Here is a 21,967-nt window from a genome sequence, read left to right as displayed (position 1 = left end):
CCCCAAACACAGGGTACTCAGCCTCACTTGCATACATCTGCATTTTGAATGGGTCTTCCTGGGCTGGGAGGGTGGAGGGCCTGCCCTCACACAAAGGACTGCCACACCCCCTACTTGGACTCTGGCAGACAGGATTGAACTGAAAGGGGGCTTGGTGCATTTCTTAGACACTCTTTGAAGTCACCCCCACTTCAAAGGCACAACTTAATATAAAACAGGGCCTCTGCCTTGCTGGAGAAGAAACCTGAACCAGAAACTACATCCTGCCAAGAAGAACTGCCTGGCTGCTCAATGGACTCACCTGTCTGCTTTCTACAAAGGACTGCTGCCTTGCTGTTGGCCTGCTGCCTTGCTGAACTCTTGTCTGGCTGTAAAAGTGCTCTCCAAGGGCTTGGATAGAGCTTGCCTCCTGTTCCCTGAGTATCAGGACCAAAAATACTTCTCTTTTTCACTTGGACGCTTCGTGCGCCAAAATATTCGACGCACAGCTTGTTCCGTGGCGAGAAAAACACCACACACCGACGCTGATCGACGCAATGCCTTCGGGACGACCGAAACGGCCCCGACTCCGCAACAACAACAACTGCTGCATCACCTCCCGGCGATCAACTGTAGGACCATTTCACCTGCAGGCATTGTCTCTTCTCCTGCAACATGGGAGCACCCACTTGCACAACAACCACCACCCACTGACCACACCTACAACTACCACTTTGGAACAACTCCACTGCCTCCTGCTCGAAGTTCGATCACTCTGCCACCATGCCACCAAAATCTGGGACACCATCATCTCCCTCACCAAAACCAGGCTCAGCCCAGCAGCTGCTTCCGACCTCACCTTGGCAACTCCAGACGGCCAAAAGATAGCACACTGGGACCAACAAACAAGGAGCTTCCGTCATTCACAAAGAAACCATCCGCTGGACCACCGCCGCTGAAAACACCACCCAATCATGGAACACCTCAACTTCCAACTCCATATTGATGGAAAGACCACCACCAGACACACCCTCTTCTACAGACCTCCAGGACCACGCCCAAGCTTCTGTGATGACATCTCTGAATTCATAGCCCTATTCGCCATCGACTCCAAACACTACATCTTCCTCGGAGACCTCAATTTCCACCTCGATTATCTCAAAGACACCAACACCACCAACCTCCTTGAACAACATCGATCTTTCCCAACTAGTCACCGACTCCACATACTAAGCTGGACACACGCTCAATCCCATCTTCATGGCCAGCAACGGAGTTAAGTCACCAAGCTCACCTGGAAAGTCCACTCCATCGTACACTATTGTAGGATCCCCTGACACCACCGTCAAGCCACCCAATACCTCACTCCACAACTGGAAAAATGTATCAGAGAGCCAGTGGACCAACACCCTCAAGCCCTCCAGACCTGACACTGCAACCAACCTAGAACAGACTGTCAAAAACGTCTCTGCCTGGATCATTGATTGTGCTGACAGTGTCACCCCCATCAAACCCACCAAACTCAAGAAACCCACCAAACACGCCACTTGGTACACCTAGGAACTAACAACTGTGAAACTTACTGCAAACAACTAGAAAGGAAATGGCACACCAGCAAGTAGCCCTCAGACCGAGCCACCTATAAGTCGTCCCTCAACCAATACCGCCATCTACTGAAAGAGACAAAAAGGAATCCCCTAACAGAGTTCATTGAAACCAGCTCTCACCATAGCAAAGAACGCTTCAGCATCATCAAAGAGTTTTCAAACCGCTCAACCACCAAAAACATCAACACACCTCCTAGAAACTCTGCAACTACTTGGTGGACTTCTTCAACAATAAGACCTCCACAGCTACAACAATTTGAACTACAACCCACGTCACCTACACCCTTGAAGTCCTCGTTCCCACAGACACCAACCTTGATAGGACAACAGACCACCTGCCCAAATCCTGAAATCAACTCACCACTCAAAACACCACGCCATCATAAACTCCAACTGACGCCTGCCCCCACCACATTTTCAACCTTGAGAGCAGGATGATCAGCAGAGAGCTCACTACCATTCAATACCGTTTCCCACCACAACCTTATCAAGAGTCTTCATGACATCAGAATCCAAGGAGACACCCTCAAATGGATCACCTCCTTCCTCAGCCAAAGAACCGAAAGAATCCCCCCACTACCCTTCACCTCAGAACCCAAGAACATCATCTGCGGCATCCCCCAAGGTTCGTCCCTCAGCCCTTCCCTGTTCAACATCTACATGACCCCCTGGCCAACATTATCAATACCCACAGAATGAACATCATATCCTACGCAGATGACACCCAGCTTATCCTCTCACTATCAGAAGTCCCCGCCATAATGAAGGTCAACTTCTACAGCTGCATGACAGGCATCGCCGGCTGGATAAAAAACAAGTGCCATAAATCAACATTGCCAAAACGGAAGTGCTGATCTTCGGGGATAATAACTCCCTGTGGAATGGCCCTGGAGGCCCTCAAAACTGGGGCCAGCGCCCACTCCAACAAACCACGAACGCATCCTTGGCATCATTCTGAACAGCAAGCACACCATGAAAATCTAAATCAACGGAGTCTTCTTCACCTGCTTTCTCACTCTTTGCATGCTCTGCAAGATTTTCAAATGGTTCCCCGTCAACACCAGACAGTCATTCAAGCCCTAATCACCAGCCAGATAGACTACAGCAACGCACTCTACGTAGGAATCACCATACACCACTTGAAGAGAATACAGACCATACAGAACTCTGTGGCCTCACTCATCTTCGACCTTCCCAAATGAACATACACTGCCCCCCCACCTCAAGAATCTCCAATGGTTCCCCATTCATAAGAGATGCCAGTTCAAGGTGCTAACCCTCACCTACAAGGCCCTTCACAAACAAGGATCAGCATGCACCAACTACTGCCTGGACTTCCAGCAACCCTCCCCATCAGACACCTCCGCTCTGCTTCCCTTGAGCACACATCCCGCATCTGCAGAAATAACAGAGGAGGACGCTTCTTCTCCTACCTCGTGGCAAAATCCTGAAATGACCTCCCCAAAGACTTCATCCTCTCTTTTAGAATTCAGGAAAGGACCTGTGCAACCAAACATCCTTAGTAGCGGTTCTCAGCATCTGGATACTCTTACGGGTAGCTAGCCATGCTCTAGAAGTTTGATTCTGATCTGGGGTGTGTTGTTGGTGTGTGTGTCTCGAAGCAGGTTGATAAGTTTTGGTGTTAGTAAACAATAGCCATACATTGTATTTTAACATGGAGCAAGGGTCAAAATGTATATTCTGGTATTTCCTAGTGCAAGCAAAGGAATTGTGTTCCTTTTGTCTTTTTAAAATGTAAACTGAAGCATTTGTTTGTTCAGTTCCTGTTTATAACAGAAATGCACACACTGTAAGAATGTCAGATGTGTTGGTCAGTCCCAGTATTAGCACAAATAAAAAAGTAAATACCAACATTTTATTTGTTTTATAGCGCTACTCATCCTCAGAACGCTTTACATAACATTGATACTATACATTGACAATAAAACATTTAAATATGTAAATCAATGTACAAGATGTTTGTTGCATAAGACAATGATTGTTACAAGGTGTAGGAGTCGCATGTTGTTCATAGCTCAATGTGCGATATTAGAAAGATTAAAATGTATTAACTGCAAGTGACAAAAGTATCTCTGTGTTAAAAGAAGTAACCCAGTTATCTATCTAGCTTATAAAATATCTGTCGTCCACAAGTTACATGATGTGCTATTTAATGGCTATGTTGCAGCCTCTTAATGGAGCATAGGAGAGGCATGAGCGTGCTCCATGGGGAGGGTAATCTGCATTCCTCTCTCCTATAAACGCTGTTAGAAATGGGTTTTTTGGTTGGCAGTCAGGTTACCCCCTGTCCAAGCAAAAGCCCTCACTCTAGTCAGGGTAAGTCACACACAATCCAAGATTATCCTGTGCCCACCCTCTGGTAGCTTGGCACGAGCAGTCAGGCTTAACTTAGAAGGCAATGTGTAAAGTATTTGTGCACTAAATCATACAATACCACCATATAGCACCACAAAAATACACCACACAGTGTTTAGAAAAATATATAATATTTATCAGGATAATTGTAGGTCAAAACGAATAAAGTTGCAATGTGAATTTGTAGAGATATCACTGGAAAGTGATATATAGGCCCTCATTACGACCCTGGCGGTGTAACACCGCCAGGGCCGCTGTAGGCGGGAGCACCGCCGACAGCCTGGCGGTGCCCCGCGGGGCATTCTGACCGCGGCGCTTTGGCCGCGGTCAGAAAGGGAAAACCGGCGGTCTCCCGCCGGTTTTCCACTGCCCCTTAGAATCCTCCAAGGCGGCGCAGCTCGCTGCGCCGCCGAGGGGATTCTGACAATCCCTACCGCCATCCTGTTCCTGGCGGCTCGCCCGCCAGGAACAGGATGGCGGTAGGGATTGTCGTGGGGCCCCTGGGGGCCCCTGCAGTGCCCATGCCAATGGCATGGGCACTGCAGGGGCCCCCTTAAGAGGGCCCCTAAAAGTATTTCACTGTCTGCTTGGCAGACAGTGAAATACGCGACGGGTGCAACTGCACCCGTCGCACCTTACTACTCCGCCGGCTCGATTACGAGCCGGCATCCTCGTGGGAAGGTCGTTTTCCCCTGGGCTGGCGGGCGGCCTTTTGGCGGCCGCCCGCCAGCCCAGGGGAAAACTCAGAATACCCGCCGCGGTCTTTTGACCGCGGCGCGGTATTTTGGAGGGGGGAATTCTGGCGGGCGGCCTCCGCCGCCCGCCAGAATTGGAATGAGGGCCATAGTGTCTTAAGTCTTTAAAAAGCAAACAAAGTTTCTTTCAAACACAAAGTACCTGGTTTGGAGTGGAAAATCTCCTCAGAGGGCCACAGGAGAAGAGATATGTGGAAAAATGGTGTGTGCGTCGATTTCTCCCCAGCACACACGGACTTGCGCCGTTATTTTTCACACGGGGAAGTCGTGCGTCGTTTTCCGGCGCGGACAGTCTCTTTCTGTGGATCGCGGGGATTACCAGATGTCCCGGGTCTGTGCGTGGATTCTCCTGCTTGTTTTCTGGCTGTGCGTCGTTCCGCGGGGCTGTGCGTCGAAATTTCACTCTCACGGCAGGCGTTGCGTCGATTTCTCCTTGGAAGTCGGGCGGCGTTGTCCTTGCGAGGCCCAGACATGGGTCCCTTGCTCCCCATGCCACTGGAGTCAAGCCAGCCTGGCTGATGAAGGGTGATACTATGAAACCGGTCCTAGGATGTTTGTTTCTAGTCCAGGGAGGACCTGGCTTGGCAGTTTGGGCTGGACTGTTCCCATGAGGAACAGGGTCAAGACTGATTTGCATATGGCCCGGAAACAAGCATCCTGGGACCGGTTTCAGGGTTTCACCCTTCATCAGCCAGGCTAGCTTGAATCCAGTGGCACAGTTTGGGCTGGACTGTTCCCATGGGGAACAGGGTCAAGACTGATTTGCATATGGCTGGGTCCAAACTGGGATGGCATGGGTGGCAAAAAAACGATGGATTTAGGCCCAGATCTCTGTACTGGGGGTGAATGTTTGACATTGTTCAGCATTCCGTCCATCACTTGTTCTTTTTGCATATACTCTTTATGGCTACCCTGCACTTACAATGTCTACGAATTTGATTAGACACTGTAGGGGCAGAGTACTCATGCAACCATGCCCTCACCTGTGGTATAGTGCACCATGCCTTAGGGCTGTAAGGCATGCTAGAGGGATGACTTACCTATGACACAGGCAGTGGGTTGTTGGCATGGCACTCTGAGGGGAGTACCCTGTCGACTTAGTCATTTTCTCCCCACCAGCACACACAAGCTGTGAGGCAGTGTGCATGTGCTGAGTGAGGGGTCCCCAGGGTGGCATAATACATGCTGCAGCCCTTAGAGACCTTCCCTGGCCACAGGGCCCTTGGTACCAGGAGTACCATTTATAAGGGACTTATCTGTGTGCCAGGGCTGTGCCAATTGTGGGGACAAAGGTACAGTTTAGGGAAAGAAGATTGGTGCTGGGGCATGGTTAGCAGGGTCCCAGCACACTTACAATTATAACTATCTTCAACAAAAGGCAAAAGGTTAGTGGGTAACCATGCCAGCAGTGGCGTTTTCCTACAGTCACTCTCTCTATTTGTAAAACAGATGCAGCCCTACACGGACAATCTGTCGAGATGGGGCCACTCACCTGAAAAGCAGGATGTGTGCAGGGGCGATGGTATGCCCCCGACCTCCTGGAACACCTGTCGGCACTTCCTTATGGACCCAGAAACCCCAGCAGGTGTTCCAAAAGGAAAGGGGGAGTGGAAGACAAAGAGACAAAACACTGCCACGTCTTGCTGGTCCAGCCAGGCACCCTGTATCTTCGGGGCAGGTTGTTGTTGACAGAGTGATAGTAGAGTTAGTGCACTCAACTTCCTTGAAACTGAATCTCTATTTATGATATGGGCACGGGAGCGGTAGAAGAACACCGGATGCTCCAGCACTTTCCTTGGATAATAATAACTGTTGGCACAATTACTAACACTGCATTACCAAAAACCCAAACTGGGTCCTATAACAATAAGTACTGCGACACTAGGGCTGTCTTCACAGAGATTCCCTTTTGAACACTACAATTAGAACTGTGGTTGCACTTATCATGCACAAGAAAGACAAACAAGGGCATTAATTATATCACATATAACTTTTCTGCATGCATAGGGTTAAACTAAAAGGACAAAAACAATCCAAGAAATACAAATGTCCACTCTGGGTTCAAACAGTTAGGGTGGCACAGTTTGGTTTGGTTTCACTCTGTGTGTGGAAAAACCCTTCAAAAAGCAAATTCCTCAAACCTGAAACACAGGCATGAATGACACAATTTAAATCCAAGAGTTATGCTATTAGAGAAAGAAAAGTCACGTAAATGCTCTTTAAAAATTGCGCTGTCAATTTTTGTAGTACTTGAGCTCAAGCAGATTTCCCGAAGCACATTTAGGCAAGTAACTACAATAATAATGTAGAATGTTCAGAAATGCATTTGTCTCTTCAAGATAAGCACTCTGCCAAAATATGAGGTCTGAAATACAACAGCTGTTCTAGGAAAGCGCGGTGATCAAAGAACAATACTCGTCACTTAGCTGCAGCCTTTTCCGGTGTGCTGGAGGAATGGCTGCTGTCAGCTGGTACAAGAACGAAGAAAATAATTGCCTCAAAGGTCCTGAATACGAGAATGACAGCAGGGGCTGGACTGCCAAGTCAGATGCTGGGATCAGGAAGCAAAACAAAGCCAAGCAGGGAGGCATGCTTCACTCTGCTATTTATAGCCAATCAGGAAAGCAGTTGAGATGAGTCACCACGCTCAATTAGAAGCGCATGTCTGCACCTGCTCACATTAGCAAACAAGCATTGGTAAAACAAGCATTGATAAAACCAATTGTGTAACACAGCACATTATGTTTACTTAGAAACATGAAGATTTAACCAAGAACAGAGATATGATTTAACCCTATTCCATGGGGATGCTGACAGATAACGCAGGAGGCACCTTGGGGATTCCTGACACAATCTTGCATTAAGGACATATTGAAAATAAATTACTGCTTCTGTCTGAATTTTTTTCAGAACACAAAGATTCTGTTTCCTCTATCTCTATGCCACTGTGGTCACACACAAGCTTTATTCGGCTAGCAGGCCATCAAAGCAATACAATGCAAGGTAAAATAATCATCATAAAAGAACAATACAAATCCACCATTAACCAAATGTCTAAAAAAAGTAAAATCCGTTCTGCCCAAGCTAAAACCAGTTAAGATCATTATAGATAAAAGTTACGTATACGCCATGCCTCTACTAAAAACTTGCTTACTGCATAAATTAACACACTTGAATTGTGACTTTTCAGAATCCTCAAAGCTAAAGCACATTTTCTTAACTTCAATTCCCGACAAATGCTACGGATCCATTTAAACCTTGGAGTTAAATAAGCAGGACAGAAAAACATAAAATGCTCCACTGTTTCCGGGGAATTACCACACACAGGACAAATATCAGATGTTCAATTGGATCCCCATCTGCTTATCAAGGCCATTAATGGTAATGTTCCAAATCAGAATCTGGCATAGAGTCCTTTGCCTAATAAGTCAGGTATTATATCTAGATATAATTCAAATTCTGGGTACTATTTAAAATCAATGAAAAGATTAGTTAAACAACCACTAGATTTGCGGGAAATATAATTATTCCGTACATAAGACCAGTAGGCCTCCTTCAATACTTTGACATGGGATTTCTCAAGTTGATAAGGGTTCTCCCTTACATCTCTCAGTCCCAATGTGCAAAACCAGCTGGATACATGTTTGATCCATGGGATAGAGGTAGAATTAGTACATTTTAGCAATTCTAGAAGTGAGGACTTATATACGACCAATTCTGGGACTACCCATAGCCTCACCCAATACAACAAGGGTCGTAGAATAATTAAGTCAGCCATTCGTTTTAGGCCTAAGTCTAAAAATAAAGGAATTAATGGGGTGCTGGTGGGGCATGCACATAAAGCCCGAGCAAAGCTATTCTCAATTTTAGTTATTCTACTACTATCTGCCGTGCCCCAAATCTCTGCACCATAAGCAGCAGCACCCTGCGCCTTAGCCACATAGATCTTTATTGCTGGAGATACAGCTTTGGCAATCGTACTCCTATAAAGGCGCAATATGGATGCTGCCCGGTGTTGCAAAAGCCCAGCGCTCTTGCTAACCTGGTCCTCCCAGTGGAGTAAATCTGTGAGCCTTACACCCAGGTAATCTATGGAGCTAACCTGGTCCAAAATATCACCATCTATCCTTATAGTGCATTTCTTCCGAGGTCCGGAACGGAGCACCATCAGTTTAGTTTTGTTCAGATTCAGCTCTAGGCCAGAATTCCCACAAAATAAATTGAATTTAATTTATCCACCAGAATTTGTAAACCCATCGGTGTTTTTTAAATAAGTAAGGAGTCATCCGCAAAGTGGAGAGTAGGAATTTTCTGATTGGCTAAAGTGGGAGCATCATTCTGACATGCCCTTAATTCTTGCACCACCTCATTAATAAATAAGGAGAACAAGAGTGGTGCTAACACACATCCTTGTCGGATGCCTCTTTTAATAGGGAATTTATTAGTCAATTCACCTTGTTTGCCCCACCTCACTTGCGCATATGTATCTTCATGCATGCGTTTCAATAGGAGAATTGTATGAGCTGGTATCCCTATTTTATATAGCACTTCCCAAAGTTTTCTCCTTGGGACCAAGTCAAAGGCGGAACGTAAGTCAACAAAGGCAACATATAAGGGTTGCTTTGCCAGAACTACGTATTTCCAATGTAACACAGCCAACCTAAAGGTCTGATCTACCGTACTTATTTTAGGAACCCCGCCTGTAATGGAGAAAGAATCTGCTGCTCCATAACCCAACTCGATAGTCTATATAGAAGCTGTTTTGCGAAGATTTGTTGCAGATTATCAATTAGACTAACCGGTCTATAGTTGGTTGGGAGATTTGGGTTACCCTTTGTATAGATGGGGATAATTTCAGCTCCCTTCCACGTCTCGGGAATCTGTCCTCCTTTTATGATTTTATTTGACAATAAGTTGATATACCAGGTCCATATAAGTGGCTCAGATTTATATAGATCGCCTGGGATTTTATCTGGTCCTGGGGCTTTGCCAGATTTCAAAGAGTTAATAGCATCAGCAGTTTCTTCTAAGGTGAAACAAATATAACTCTCAGGGTCATTTGGTAAAGTGGGTGGGTCTAAACCCACATTTTCACAATCAAAGACCACAGAGGAGGTAGTTTCCTCATAAAGAAGAGAAAAATGCTCCACCCAACATTCAGGTTGAATATGATTCCTTAAATTAGATCTATCCCCTCTCTCATGTTTAGTCAACAGTTCCCAAAAAAGCTTGTTATTATTCGTTTTTGAAGCATCCAACAGCTCCTGCCAAATAGAGTCTTCCCAAGATTTCTTTGAGTGTAAAATTGTCTTTTTATACATACATCCTGCTTGTTTGATCACCCCCGGAGTCCCAACCTTTAAGGCCTTTTTTAGACCAGACTTGGCCCTCATACATGAATCGTTAAACCATCTACTGTTGTTCAAGGCCCTGCCTGGCGGGCTTACCTTAGTCTTTTTGTAAAAAATACTTTGGAGTTTAACCATCATGTCTGCATGAATACCAAGAAGAGGAATAGCCTCAGGATCAAAATCTTCATAGGCTGACAAGTTGTCAGAAAACATTAGGTAGATCTTGCGTAACAAATAAGGATTCGCCATCACTTTTGGCCAGCCTACCTTTGAATAAGCATTGTTAAAAATAGGGGGAGGGACCATTGTGAATTGCATGTTCGAGGTTCTACCAAAGATATTCCCAGAGAGGGTGAGTGCCAAGGTATTCTAAGCCACTGCTCTCTACACCACTTTACTGTACGCCACTGCACTCTATGCCTCTGCACTCCAAGCCATTGTGCTTTACACCACTGCACTCTACAGTACTCTACTCTGCAACACTGCAGTCTCCGCCACTGAACTCTGAGCCACTCTACTCCACTGTACTCTATGCCATTGGACCATTCTACACCACTCTATGCCACTGCCCTCTATCCCACTCTAATTTACTGTGCACCACTACACTCTACACCTCTTTACTCTACACCACTGTACTCTGTACCAATGCACTCTACTTTACTATGCACCAGTGCACTCTTTTCCACTGTACTGTACACCACTCGGCGTCACAACTCTATGCCACTCCACTCTATCCTGCACCATTCTGTTCTACCCTGCAGCACTTCACACTGCGCTACCTCACTCTACTCTGAAACAATCTATTCTACACCATTGCACCCTCTGCCACTGTTCTCTATGCTGTGCCACTCCACAACACTCACCTCTAAACACCTGCTCTTAACGCCAGTCTACTCTAAACCACTGCACTCTACCCAATGTACTCTACACCACTTTACTCAAAATCAGTGCACTGTTCATCACTGCACTCTATGCCAAAAAACTCTGAACCTCTGCACTCTACGCCACTATACCTTACTCTGCAACACTTTCAGCCACTGAATGTTACGCCACTTTACACCATTACACTCTGTCACTTCACTCTACATCACTCTATTCTACTGTGCACCACTGTACTGTATGCCACTGTTCTCTACAGCACTCTACTCTGCACAACTGCATTATACGCCACTGCACTTTACTCTACATCACTCATCTCTACACCAATGCACTCTACCCCACTACTCTCAATGCCACTGTGCCATACTCTGCACCTTTGCAATTTATACCACTGCACTCTGTGCAACTTTAGGCCACCCTACTCTACAACTCTGCACTCTGTCCTGCACCACGCCACCTTACCCTGCACCATTTCACTCTAATCTGAAACAATCTACTCTACGCCACTGAACTCTACTATTTTGCATTCTATGCCACTGCAATCTATGCTGCGCCATTCCACTCTACTTTGCACCACTTTATTCTGCACCACTACTCTACGCCATTCTACACTCCTGCACTCTATGGCAATGCACCCTACACCACTTTACTTGAAACCAATGCACTCTAAACCACTGCACTCTCTGCCAATCTACTCTGCACCACTGCACTTTGTCTCTTCACTTTAGGCCACTCTGAAAAACTCCACTCTAGAGCTCTCTACTCCATTAAACTATACTCCACTCTTTGCCACTCTATGACACTATTCCACTCCATGTAACTCCCTCTATGCCACTCCATGCCACTTTAATCCACTCTATGACACAATCCTCCACTCTACGCCACTCCAGTGTTCCTCTCTGTGCCTTGCCACTCTACACCATTCCTCTCTACTACACTAGTACACTCCATGCCCTCCACTCTACAACAGTCTACTGCGCTCTACACCACTCTATGCAACAGCCCCTTCGCCACTCCCCTCTATACTACTCCACACTACAACACTCTACACTACTCAACTCTACAACACTCTACTTTTTTTATGCCCTTCCACTGTACGAAATTGTACTCCCTCCATGAACCTCTACAACACCATGCTACTACACTCTATACCACTCTCTGCCACTCCATACCACCCCACTCTACTTCATGACACTCTACCCTACGAGACTCCGTTCTGCTCTCCTTTAGACCACTTTTAGCCATGCTAAATAACTGCAAAGCTGGTGTACAACATGGCTGAATCAGCACTTTTTAAAACTGTTAGCAATTAATTTAGGGGAGTGTTCTGCTTTGCTTCAAACTAAGAGGAAACCAATGCCAAGGGATGCAGCACTCCTAGTTTGAGTAATTAATTTATTAAAGCACTCTCCAGATATCAAATAAAAGCACACGAAAATATGAACATGAGTATTTAACTTGAATGCAGTGAAACACATGTAAATGCTAAAATACTCACACCAGTTAAACAACAACAAGCATAAAAAGGGTAATATGTAATGTGATAAATCCACTCAATACTGTGTTGTGAACAATAATCTTGCACCAGTTTACCTTTAAAATGTGACCCATGGTCACTCTGGATTTGGAGTGGGACTCCGTAATATAACACTAACAGGACCAGAGTTTTGATAGTGTTAAACTGAGTAGCACGTTTGCAAGGGACTGTAATCAAATAGCCAGAATAAGTGTCCACCACTGTGCAGGCATATTGACACCCACGACTATTCAGTAGTGGCCCAATGTAATCAATCTGCCATATCTGCCCCAGCAACTACCCTCTCCCCAACTGACCTCTGACAGTTTTTGGGACAGATTTCTGTTGTGTGTGTTGACGAATAGGACATTGAAGAATAACTCATTTGATCAAATCTAAGGGAATGTGCATCCCTCTAATCTCTGTCCACCTGTTAGTGGACTTTTCTCCCAGGGGTCCACATTTTTGGTGCACCCACTTAGCCATCCCCACCAAGTCAGAATCCTGTGTCGCCACTTCTGCCTATGAGATTTTGACTTTATTGTCTGCAAGGGAATTAAACTATCGTTCTAGTGAGTTGTGGCCATCTACATGATATACAGGTACGGTACTTTGTTCTAACATTTCCCCAATTTCTTGCCACAATCTTTGCCCCACACCTCCTTTGAAAGTTTTTGCCAGTTATGTGCAAGCCAGGTGGGAAGCCAGGTGGGTAACCCATTGGCAGTGGACCAAGAATCAGTATAAATGTGAAATGTCCCCGGCAATTCTTGTTTCAGTGCCTGAAATACAGCATACAATTCTGCCTATTGAGTACTCTTCCCTTCTCCTGTGGTGGAAAGCCAACTCTTCTGGGTGACTGGGTTATATGACACTGCCTTCCAATGTCCTTTGGCCCCCACATACTTGGCTGAACCATTGGTGAATCATACATGCTTCCTATACTGAGAGGACAAGGATTCAAATGGCTCACCCCACTAACAGGTGATTCTTTTATCTCTGGTACTTCCTGCCCCCTCTCATCATCTTGCACGGGGCCTGTGCCACCTGTTCATACAGGGCTGCTGTCTCTGCTGATCCGACTTGGGTCCTGTATGTACCACTTCCACTTTATCACACTTGCTTCTTGTGCATGTCCTATCCGGTGATTTTTTTTAGGTGAACTCATCACCCACTGCATTATTGCAATCTCAGGTCTCAGAATCACATTATGACCTAGGGTAATTTGCTCAGTATCCATTAGAGCTCAGTAACACACAAGAAACTTTCTCCAAGGGAGTATATTGCTCTCCAGCATCTGGTAGCTTTTAGGTCCATAAACTCAGGGGCACCCTCCTTCTTCCCTGTTTTCGCCACAAACTCCAATTTGCATATTGTCCCTGAACGGTTACATGTAACTCAATATCTCCTTTAGGGACTGGCCGTAAGACAAAAAGGCTGTTGAATCACCTCCATTGCCAATTCAAATGCACACTGCTGCTGCTCTCCCCATTCAAACTCATGCTCCTTTTGTGTCAGGCGACCAAAACCTGACTCAAGTGAGGGATAAGCTGTCTCCAAAAGCCAAACAATCTAATGAATCACTAACTCTATTGCTTATTACGAAGTGGAGCAATTTCTAATAACTTTTGTTTTGCCTGTGGCAACACCTCCCTATGCCCTGATTCCACTGGATTCCTAGAAACTTCACATTTTGAGAGGGTACTTGCGTCTTATCTGGATTGATCATCCACCCTTTGCTCTGCATAAGTTCCATAACCCTGTCCAACTCAGTCTGCACATCTTGTGTCTCTCCCTGATTTATCACATCATCGATATAATGAGACAATTGCACCCCTGGAAAGACAGATACTCCTTACAGTTGTTCTGCCACAGCCGGTGACGGTGGGGCTGTGTACATACCCCACAGGGAGCCTTAACATCTTGAATTGTCTACCTCAGTGTTAAAAGGAGACTTGCTCCTGACTCTCTGGGGCCAATGTTATAGAAAAGAAAGCATTGGCAATATAAATGGTTGCATACTAGGTCCCTTTATGTTCTTGTATCCTTTCAATCAACTTAATGATGTTGGGGATTGCAGCAGTCAGAGGGGGCGTATATTTGTTAAATTCGCAGTAATTGATCGTCATTCTATAGCACCTATCTGCTGCATGCACGGGCCACAAAGGATTGTTCTACTCAGTGGTGACTGGAGCCACCACACCTGCCCTTATCACCTCCTGTATAGCCTTACTTATCTCCTCATGCCCTCCTAGAATTCGGTATTGTTTCAAACAAATAACCTTGGTTACTGGGGGGTATCTTCAGATGACCCACCCTCACGGCTGCCACTGATGTGTATCGCTTTGATCCAAATTAATAACAACCATCATCCAAGTGTAAAGTCCTCCCCTTCAGAATGTCAATTCCCAATATATACTATAGAGGGGCACAGTTTATTCTCTTTTTGGCGTTTTCCCTATTTACATTTGAACATTAGTCTGCACTGCGGGGTTTGCTTTCCATCCAACCCTATGATGGTGTAGTGCCGACCTGTAAACTTTTTTGGATTTCCATAAATTGAAGAGGCTTCCGCTCCAGTGTGCACCAAGGCCCGAACCTTTTGAATAGTTCTGTGTTTCCAATGAATTTCTAAATCAACATGGGGTCTGTTATCTTTACAAGCCCATTCCTGTACCAGAGTTTCCTAATCTGATTTAAACCTGTCAACTTTTGCCCAAGTCAGGTCTGGATATATGCTCTCATATCCGCAAGGAGATTCCTCTCCTTCCATGTTTTTAGCAGTTAACCAATCACTGTCCAAATCTTCCTCCTCCTTCCCTTGTGAAGAAACATTTTTCTCACTCCCTTTTCCTTCAACCTGCATCTGTGAATTGCCCTGTTTCACTTGTTTGTTATCCTGCTTGTTCACTTTTCTGCTGCCCTCCTTTCTATCTAGTCCTTGCTTACGGTACATCTCCCACAGACTCTTAGTATCTGTCCAATGTATCTGCTCTTTGTTGACACCATCCTTCAGCAATGCCATACACATGTCTCTCTTAGATACTCTGTTATTGTCTGTGTGACCCTCAGACCTTGAGGCTCTCTCAGGTTTCATCCAGTCTCCGAGCTCCCCTAATTCATGAACTGCCTCCAGCACATCTTTTAAAGGATTAACTGTCTGATTGATTAATAGGGTCATTATCATGTTTGTAAGCTGGAAGAGCAAAGCAAATTCTCTTCTTTCGCACAGACACAGAGAGCGGTCCGCCTAGCCGACGGTGAGCATCACCCAGAAAAACATCAGTTTTCATTCCCTCCTCCTTATTTCTCTGCATTGCATCTCTTAATGTATACCATGGCTTATCATTCTGTGGCTGGTGTGATTCTGTAGGATACTTATGGTTACACCCCATGACTGCTAGCTGCAGTAGGGTGATCTGCTGTTTACCCTGATAGCCCCTAAACTGCTCCTGTACAATGGGATCAGTGCTACGTATGCAAAACTTAGGAGCATCTCATACATCTAGCATTACTCCAGTGGCTCCTGTGTCAAATAATCACACCATCCATGTGAGTAATGCTTCCCCAGATATCTGCCTGAATCAGTTTACTATGTTGTTAACTTCCTTTTGTGTATAATCCTCTAAAGAATCCAGAGCTGCACCCCTGGCAGGCAATTGGGGTCCCTTCTGTAACTGTCATCTGTGTATGGGCTGCGCCTGAATTGTTTTATGTTCATCTGCCTCGCCCTGAATAACATTACTTTTACAAAGCTCCTCAATGGAATCTGAAAAATCTCTGGAGTCTCAAATATTGGCATCCCAAACATCAGGATTTCAGTCTAGCGCTGCTTTAGCAATGAATAAATTAACCTTCCTTTGATTCACGTTTCCACATCGCCCACTGTATTTATATTGTGCAATGCGAACAGCTGCTTTCTCTGCGACAGACTGATAAGTATCAACTTTATCCTGCAGTAACTTATCCTGACAGGACAGCATGGTTACGTCATTTTTGGCTTCAACTAGCTGCCTCTCCAATTGCTGATTTTCTTGTTCTAACTGAGCACATTTCTCATGCATTTTCCTATAGGCAGATAACAGGATCCAGCCCCATCTGCGTAAAATAGATAAATTACGTCCCCTCTCTACTGGCACTTTTTGCAAGCAAAGTAATACTTTTTTTGGTTCAGCATCGACAAGACATTCACTCCATAATCCTATTCCACATGACCATTCATTCACAAGAACATCATAGGGTGATTTTTCCCACGCTGGTATGTCATTTGGGATCTGGGAAACTGCCTTTGACTTTTTGCCAAACATTTTCACTTTTAAATCTTTCCCTTTGCATCCTGCAATCAACTATGCCAAATTGTTCTGCTTTGCTTCAAACTAAGAAGAAACCAATGCCAAGGAATGCAGCACTCCTAGCTTGAGTAATTAATTTATTAAGGCACTTCCCAGATATCAAATAAAAGCACACAAAAATATAAACATGAGCATTTGAATTGAATACAGCGAAACACGTGTAAATGCTAAAATACTCACAGCAGTTAAACAATGACAGGCATAAAAAGGGTAATACATCAAAAATGAATATATGCCGTGAATATATAGATATGTATATATATGCACAACCAAGCTAGATAATTAAGAATAAAAATGCATCACCATGGAGATCAGATCCAACATCATCCTTACCGACGTCACGCTGAGGAACCCTGGACAGCTGAGACCGGAGAGCCTCCCCAATGGGATTTGATTTGGGCAGTGCGTCCACCACCAAAATGAGTTCCTTCTGCCTCAGTGCCAAGCTTCCCCATCTTATATACCTTAAACAAACCCAAGAGGACAGTACTGACAACCTCCCCCTCCCTTCGAGTAAGTTATGAAATTCAAGCGCTGGCTGTACTCGGTCTGTGTCGAAAACATGCAAAGGAACGGGCCCTGCCCCGATGCACATTCCAAAGACAGAGGAGCCTACTTTTCCATAATGAAAATATTGAAAACATTCCCAAACTGAGACTCTCACGTCTACTGTCCACATCCCCCTTTATGTTTCTGCACAGTTCAACCCGGTGTTGGTGGAAAGAAGCGCAAAAACATTTTATGTGAAACCAAGCCTGGTGTGGAAAAACCCTCCGCCACAATGTGACAGCAGGCACCTGAAGTCAAGCTAAGCACAAAATGGAGTCAGTGGTCAAGATGGAGTCGGTAGTTAAATACAGATAGCATTACAGGGAGGAATATGTACTGTTTAATTTTTAATAAACAATATAATACATAAAAAACGAATAAATAAAAAACATTGTAATGTCTAAAGAAATGTCTTCCCACATTTTACCCCGTATCACTATAAAGAATCAAATTTGAATTACTTAATTCAATAAATTACTTCCCACACGTTGTCCCATAGCACCTTTATACCCAGATTCTAAAATGGACGCTATTCTTAAAAAAATAAATTATAACATTAAATAAAAATTAATTGAAAAGAACACCTCCTTCTCTAAGTAGAACGCAAACACACTTAAAAGGTACTGGCAGTCTAAGCATGAACCGAAAAATAAACATGAAATTATAATACATTGTAAAACATGCATTGGAAATAGAAGTCTGTGTAAATGATTGCTATGTAAATGTAACTTCCAAAGCATTATAAATGTTGTTGTAATTTGTGCATTATAATTTACACTTATGTAAATGTTTCTGTTGAAACGTCTGATAACCGGGCCACATTAAATCAGAGTTTTTTTTCTTTCAAAAAATCACTGCGCTGCTGAAAAGACATTCCTTGGGTCAGCTCTGCACTGTCAGTTTACAGAGCTCTCAGGTTACACAGTTCCATGCTTGAGTACGTAAGAGATGGACGAGCCACAGAGAGATTGAGCCAAATGCCTGGCTCCAGCTTAGTTTAGGGTACTTCTGCACCCTCAAGCCCAAAAGAAATGTAGCTTCCATTTGTTTTCTGCCTGCCTTTCGTGCTCAAAACTCATGTCTAAGAATTAAAGACAAAGCATTAACTTCAGGTGGAAATAAGCACTGGCAAAGGCAATAGGTGACACCTTTGTAATGTGAGTGCCAATCCGTTGGCTTTAACAAAATTTGTCTGTAAAGTATCGTTTAGAAAAAGTAAAAGAAAATACATTAAATGCTGGAGGAAAACCAGACATGTCTTATGTTATCTCAAAACTGTACTTCGAGTTCAATGCTTTCATTTTTTATAAATGGCATGGTTTATGTTTCAAATAATACTCTGGAAACTCTGAACAGCATTTAAAAAGAATTAGAAAGTATCAATATGTAAAAGAATTCACTTGGCAAGGCATAATTTCCTTTCCAAAGGATTTACCCATTTGCTTCTGTCGCGTAAGCTCTCATTGTTGTAATGAGACTACTGGATTTTGAGCACCAGAATCGCCCGCTGTGTGGGAGACTAAGCCTGACCTACTGCGGGTGACCTCTGTCGCTCTAATCTGGGTTTTGCTCCAGCTAACTAGCAGTGCCTCATCTCTATGCAAGGATAGTGATGACTGGGCAGCCGAGTGCATGACATAGTTGGCTTCTCAGGGAAGTTGTGGTCACTCAGGTCTCATCCGGTTCTCTCAATTACAATTCAGTCTCATATATAAATGACAAACAGAGGCAGTATATGTTTCAATAATGAGTTTAATAAAACGACTGCATCTTAGATAGCAAAGTGTGAGCTGCAATAACCAGGATGAAACAACATGACAGAATTAAAATTGTGACGAGAAGAGTAAAGCATAAAAACAACGCTATCATATTGTCACTATAATCAATGGACTACTCCCTACCTAGGTTATGATCGAGCACAGCATGTTAAGCTCTAAATCTGCCCTTCAGGTTCCCCTGGGAAGACATCAACCCCGATACCTGAACAAAGGCCTGCGGTCTACGTTAGCATCTGTTTACGAAGCATTCAGCAATCAGCATACAGTCGTGGTTCCCTGGCTGGAATCTCCCTCTAACGTGTAAGGGACAAAGAAGTGTTTTTATAATAACACAGCTGATGGTCTGAGAAAATGTCCCTACGTAAGGATGTGTGTTTTCTACGAATGTTGGAGACTAAACTTCCACCACGTTCACCGGCAATGTACCGTACTGTAGCCTTGGAAGAAGCACAGAGTGATCAAGAATGTCTTGTTTGAGAACAGAGTGCTGGCCTAGTCAAAAACAGTTAGATAAACAGGAAAAAAACAAGACCGTAAAAATGGGTATTGTAACAATAATAAGATGAAGGTGAATAAAATATATCTAGGTTAAAGTGCACAGCGGCCTAGTGTGTAAACGTGCATGGAGCTATAACTAAAATGGCTACACAACACCCTCCCCTTGTCGGTTGAAAGTGGTTCAAACCCAAAGATATATAAAATTACTGCCAAAAAGCTCCACCTAAGATACACATATATATATGTATAGGCAATGTCAATGATGACAAGTCGAAAGGACGCATGAGCATCTAACGTGACAATTTAAAATATGAGCATGTGATGTTATACCGAATTTCAAAAGGCAAGTCAATTTTGAAAAGTTCCAATTGATTCCGGGACCATAGAGGACAGGAGATCTTCCACTTCGGCCGATGTTGAAGTTGGAAAGTCATCGTCAAGAAGGATCAAGGAGCAGTTGTGTTCCGTAGCCTCAGCCAAGGCGGTATTCCGTGGTGTGCCCAGTGATGAGTCGTGAGCTACATTCTCCAAGAAGGGTAACTCATAAGTAGCTTCTCGTAGCATTTGCAACCTCAGTGCGCTGTCCAGTAATGAACCCTCTGCAAGAACACCAACAGATCAGCGTCCAATGTAGGCAAGCGCTGTGTCGAAAGACAAACTTCCAGTGCATGTTCAAAAGAGCACCAGAGACACCGAAACACGGGCTGCACACAATGCAAGACCGGTCTGAATGACAAAGACCAGCCACACTCCAATTGCTCCAGGAGTGTTGCTCCAAAATACTGCATCATGCGATCACTACACAGCTGCGCTGATGGGAGCGCTTTCATTCCTCCTTGTTGCGGCGGGACAGGCATTGCGCATAAAAAATAGCAGCAGCAAAATGTCAGCTAATCAAGCCAAAGTTATCAGAAATCCCCCGAAAATACTAGAAAAGATAGAGTGGATTGCTGATGGTATCAAACCGAATATGGAGGAGAAGGTGTGAATGAAACCAGAACCAACCGCTTTGAAAAATCTGTGATTCCAGTTGAACTGGATGCATTAAATATTCGTCCCACGAGTTCACCAAAGTGTCTCGGAAAGTTTGTCTTTGAAAGGTACTGTATTTCTGCTGATGACCTTGCCACCTGAAGTGCATAGGTCTCGAGTGCAGATGTAAGGGCCACATGCTTCTGAAATAATAAAGCCTTGAGTCTACTCAACTTGTCAAAATTCACATTTGAAGTAGCAATGTGAGGCTAAATGTCAGCTAGCTCTTTAACTTTAGTGGGGGGAAAGAGTACGTTCCTGCAGCATGTAACGACCTTAGAGACCGAACCACTTAAACTATTCCAGCTCGCATACCGCAACAATCTTCACCATTGAGGAGGACGTAGCTGCCATTTAAAAGCACCTGGAATGTAGGTCTAATCAAGGGGACTGGAACTCCCATCAGATAACAAGCTAAGTTTGCTGCAGAAGCATTACACACCCCGTGCAAGGACAGCTGTTTGCAAACCATTGAATGACTGACTGAAGTCTTGCATTCACTACCGCTAAGAAAGACTTCTTTCATGCCACTGAGACATTTGTTCGATAAGGGAAGCTCCCACACCTCATGGATGTAACTATCTCCCACCCTTTCATATCTGCCTACCGGAATGTGTTTTAAACAGGAGGTGAACTGAAGTGTGGAAATAGGCAGATTAATGACCCCGTGTATTAGCCACTCAGCAGATGGTATTTCAGCCACAGTAAAAGGCAACTTTTCTAATTTCTCAATATTAAGCATAACATAAGTTTCTTCCTTCTTAGCCAATAGTTGTTAAATTAAAGGAAGAAAATATCTCCCTCGCACTGACATGCTGCCAGGGAACGCAACCCGCCTTCAATGTTTGAAGTGTCCAACCCAAATGCATAATGGACCTCAGCTGACTCTGTACATGGTGTAAAGAAGACATATCTGTTTGTATAATATCTATAGCAGAGGAGATGATGTTATTTAAAGCGTATATCCGGTCGGGCAAGGTATTAATCCCATTATCCACAACCTCTAATGCCTTTTTCAAATTTTCCTGACCTATTTGCCTCAACCGGGCAGCTGCTTCTTGTTGGGAAAGCTTCCAAATTTCATTATATACTTCATTTAAGAAACGCTTCCTATGGTGTTTTCTGAGTTTCAGGAAGAAAATGACCATTTATTAACAAAAAGAAAGTGACAACAAAACCAATCCAAAGTAGAAAGGCTAGAACATTCAAAGAGAACCAAAGATAGTTCCATGGAAAAATAAAATATGTTTTTTTAAGCCAGCTCATTAGCTTACATGTTTTTGACAATTGAGGTG

This window comes from Pleurodeles waltl, chromosome 6, assembly GCF_031143425.1.
Source record: "Pleurodeles waltl isolate 20211129_DDA chromosome 6, aPleWal1.hap1.20221129, whole genome shotgun sequence".
NCBI lineage: Eukaryota > Metazoa > Chordata > Amphibia > Caudata > Salamandridae > Pleurodeles > Pleurodeles waltl.
This window is presented reverse-complemented; position numbering follows the sequence as displayed.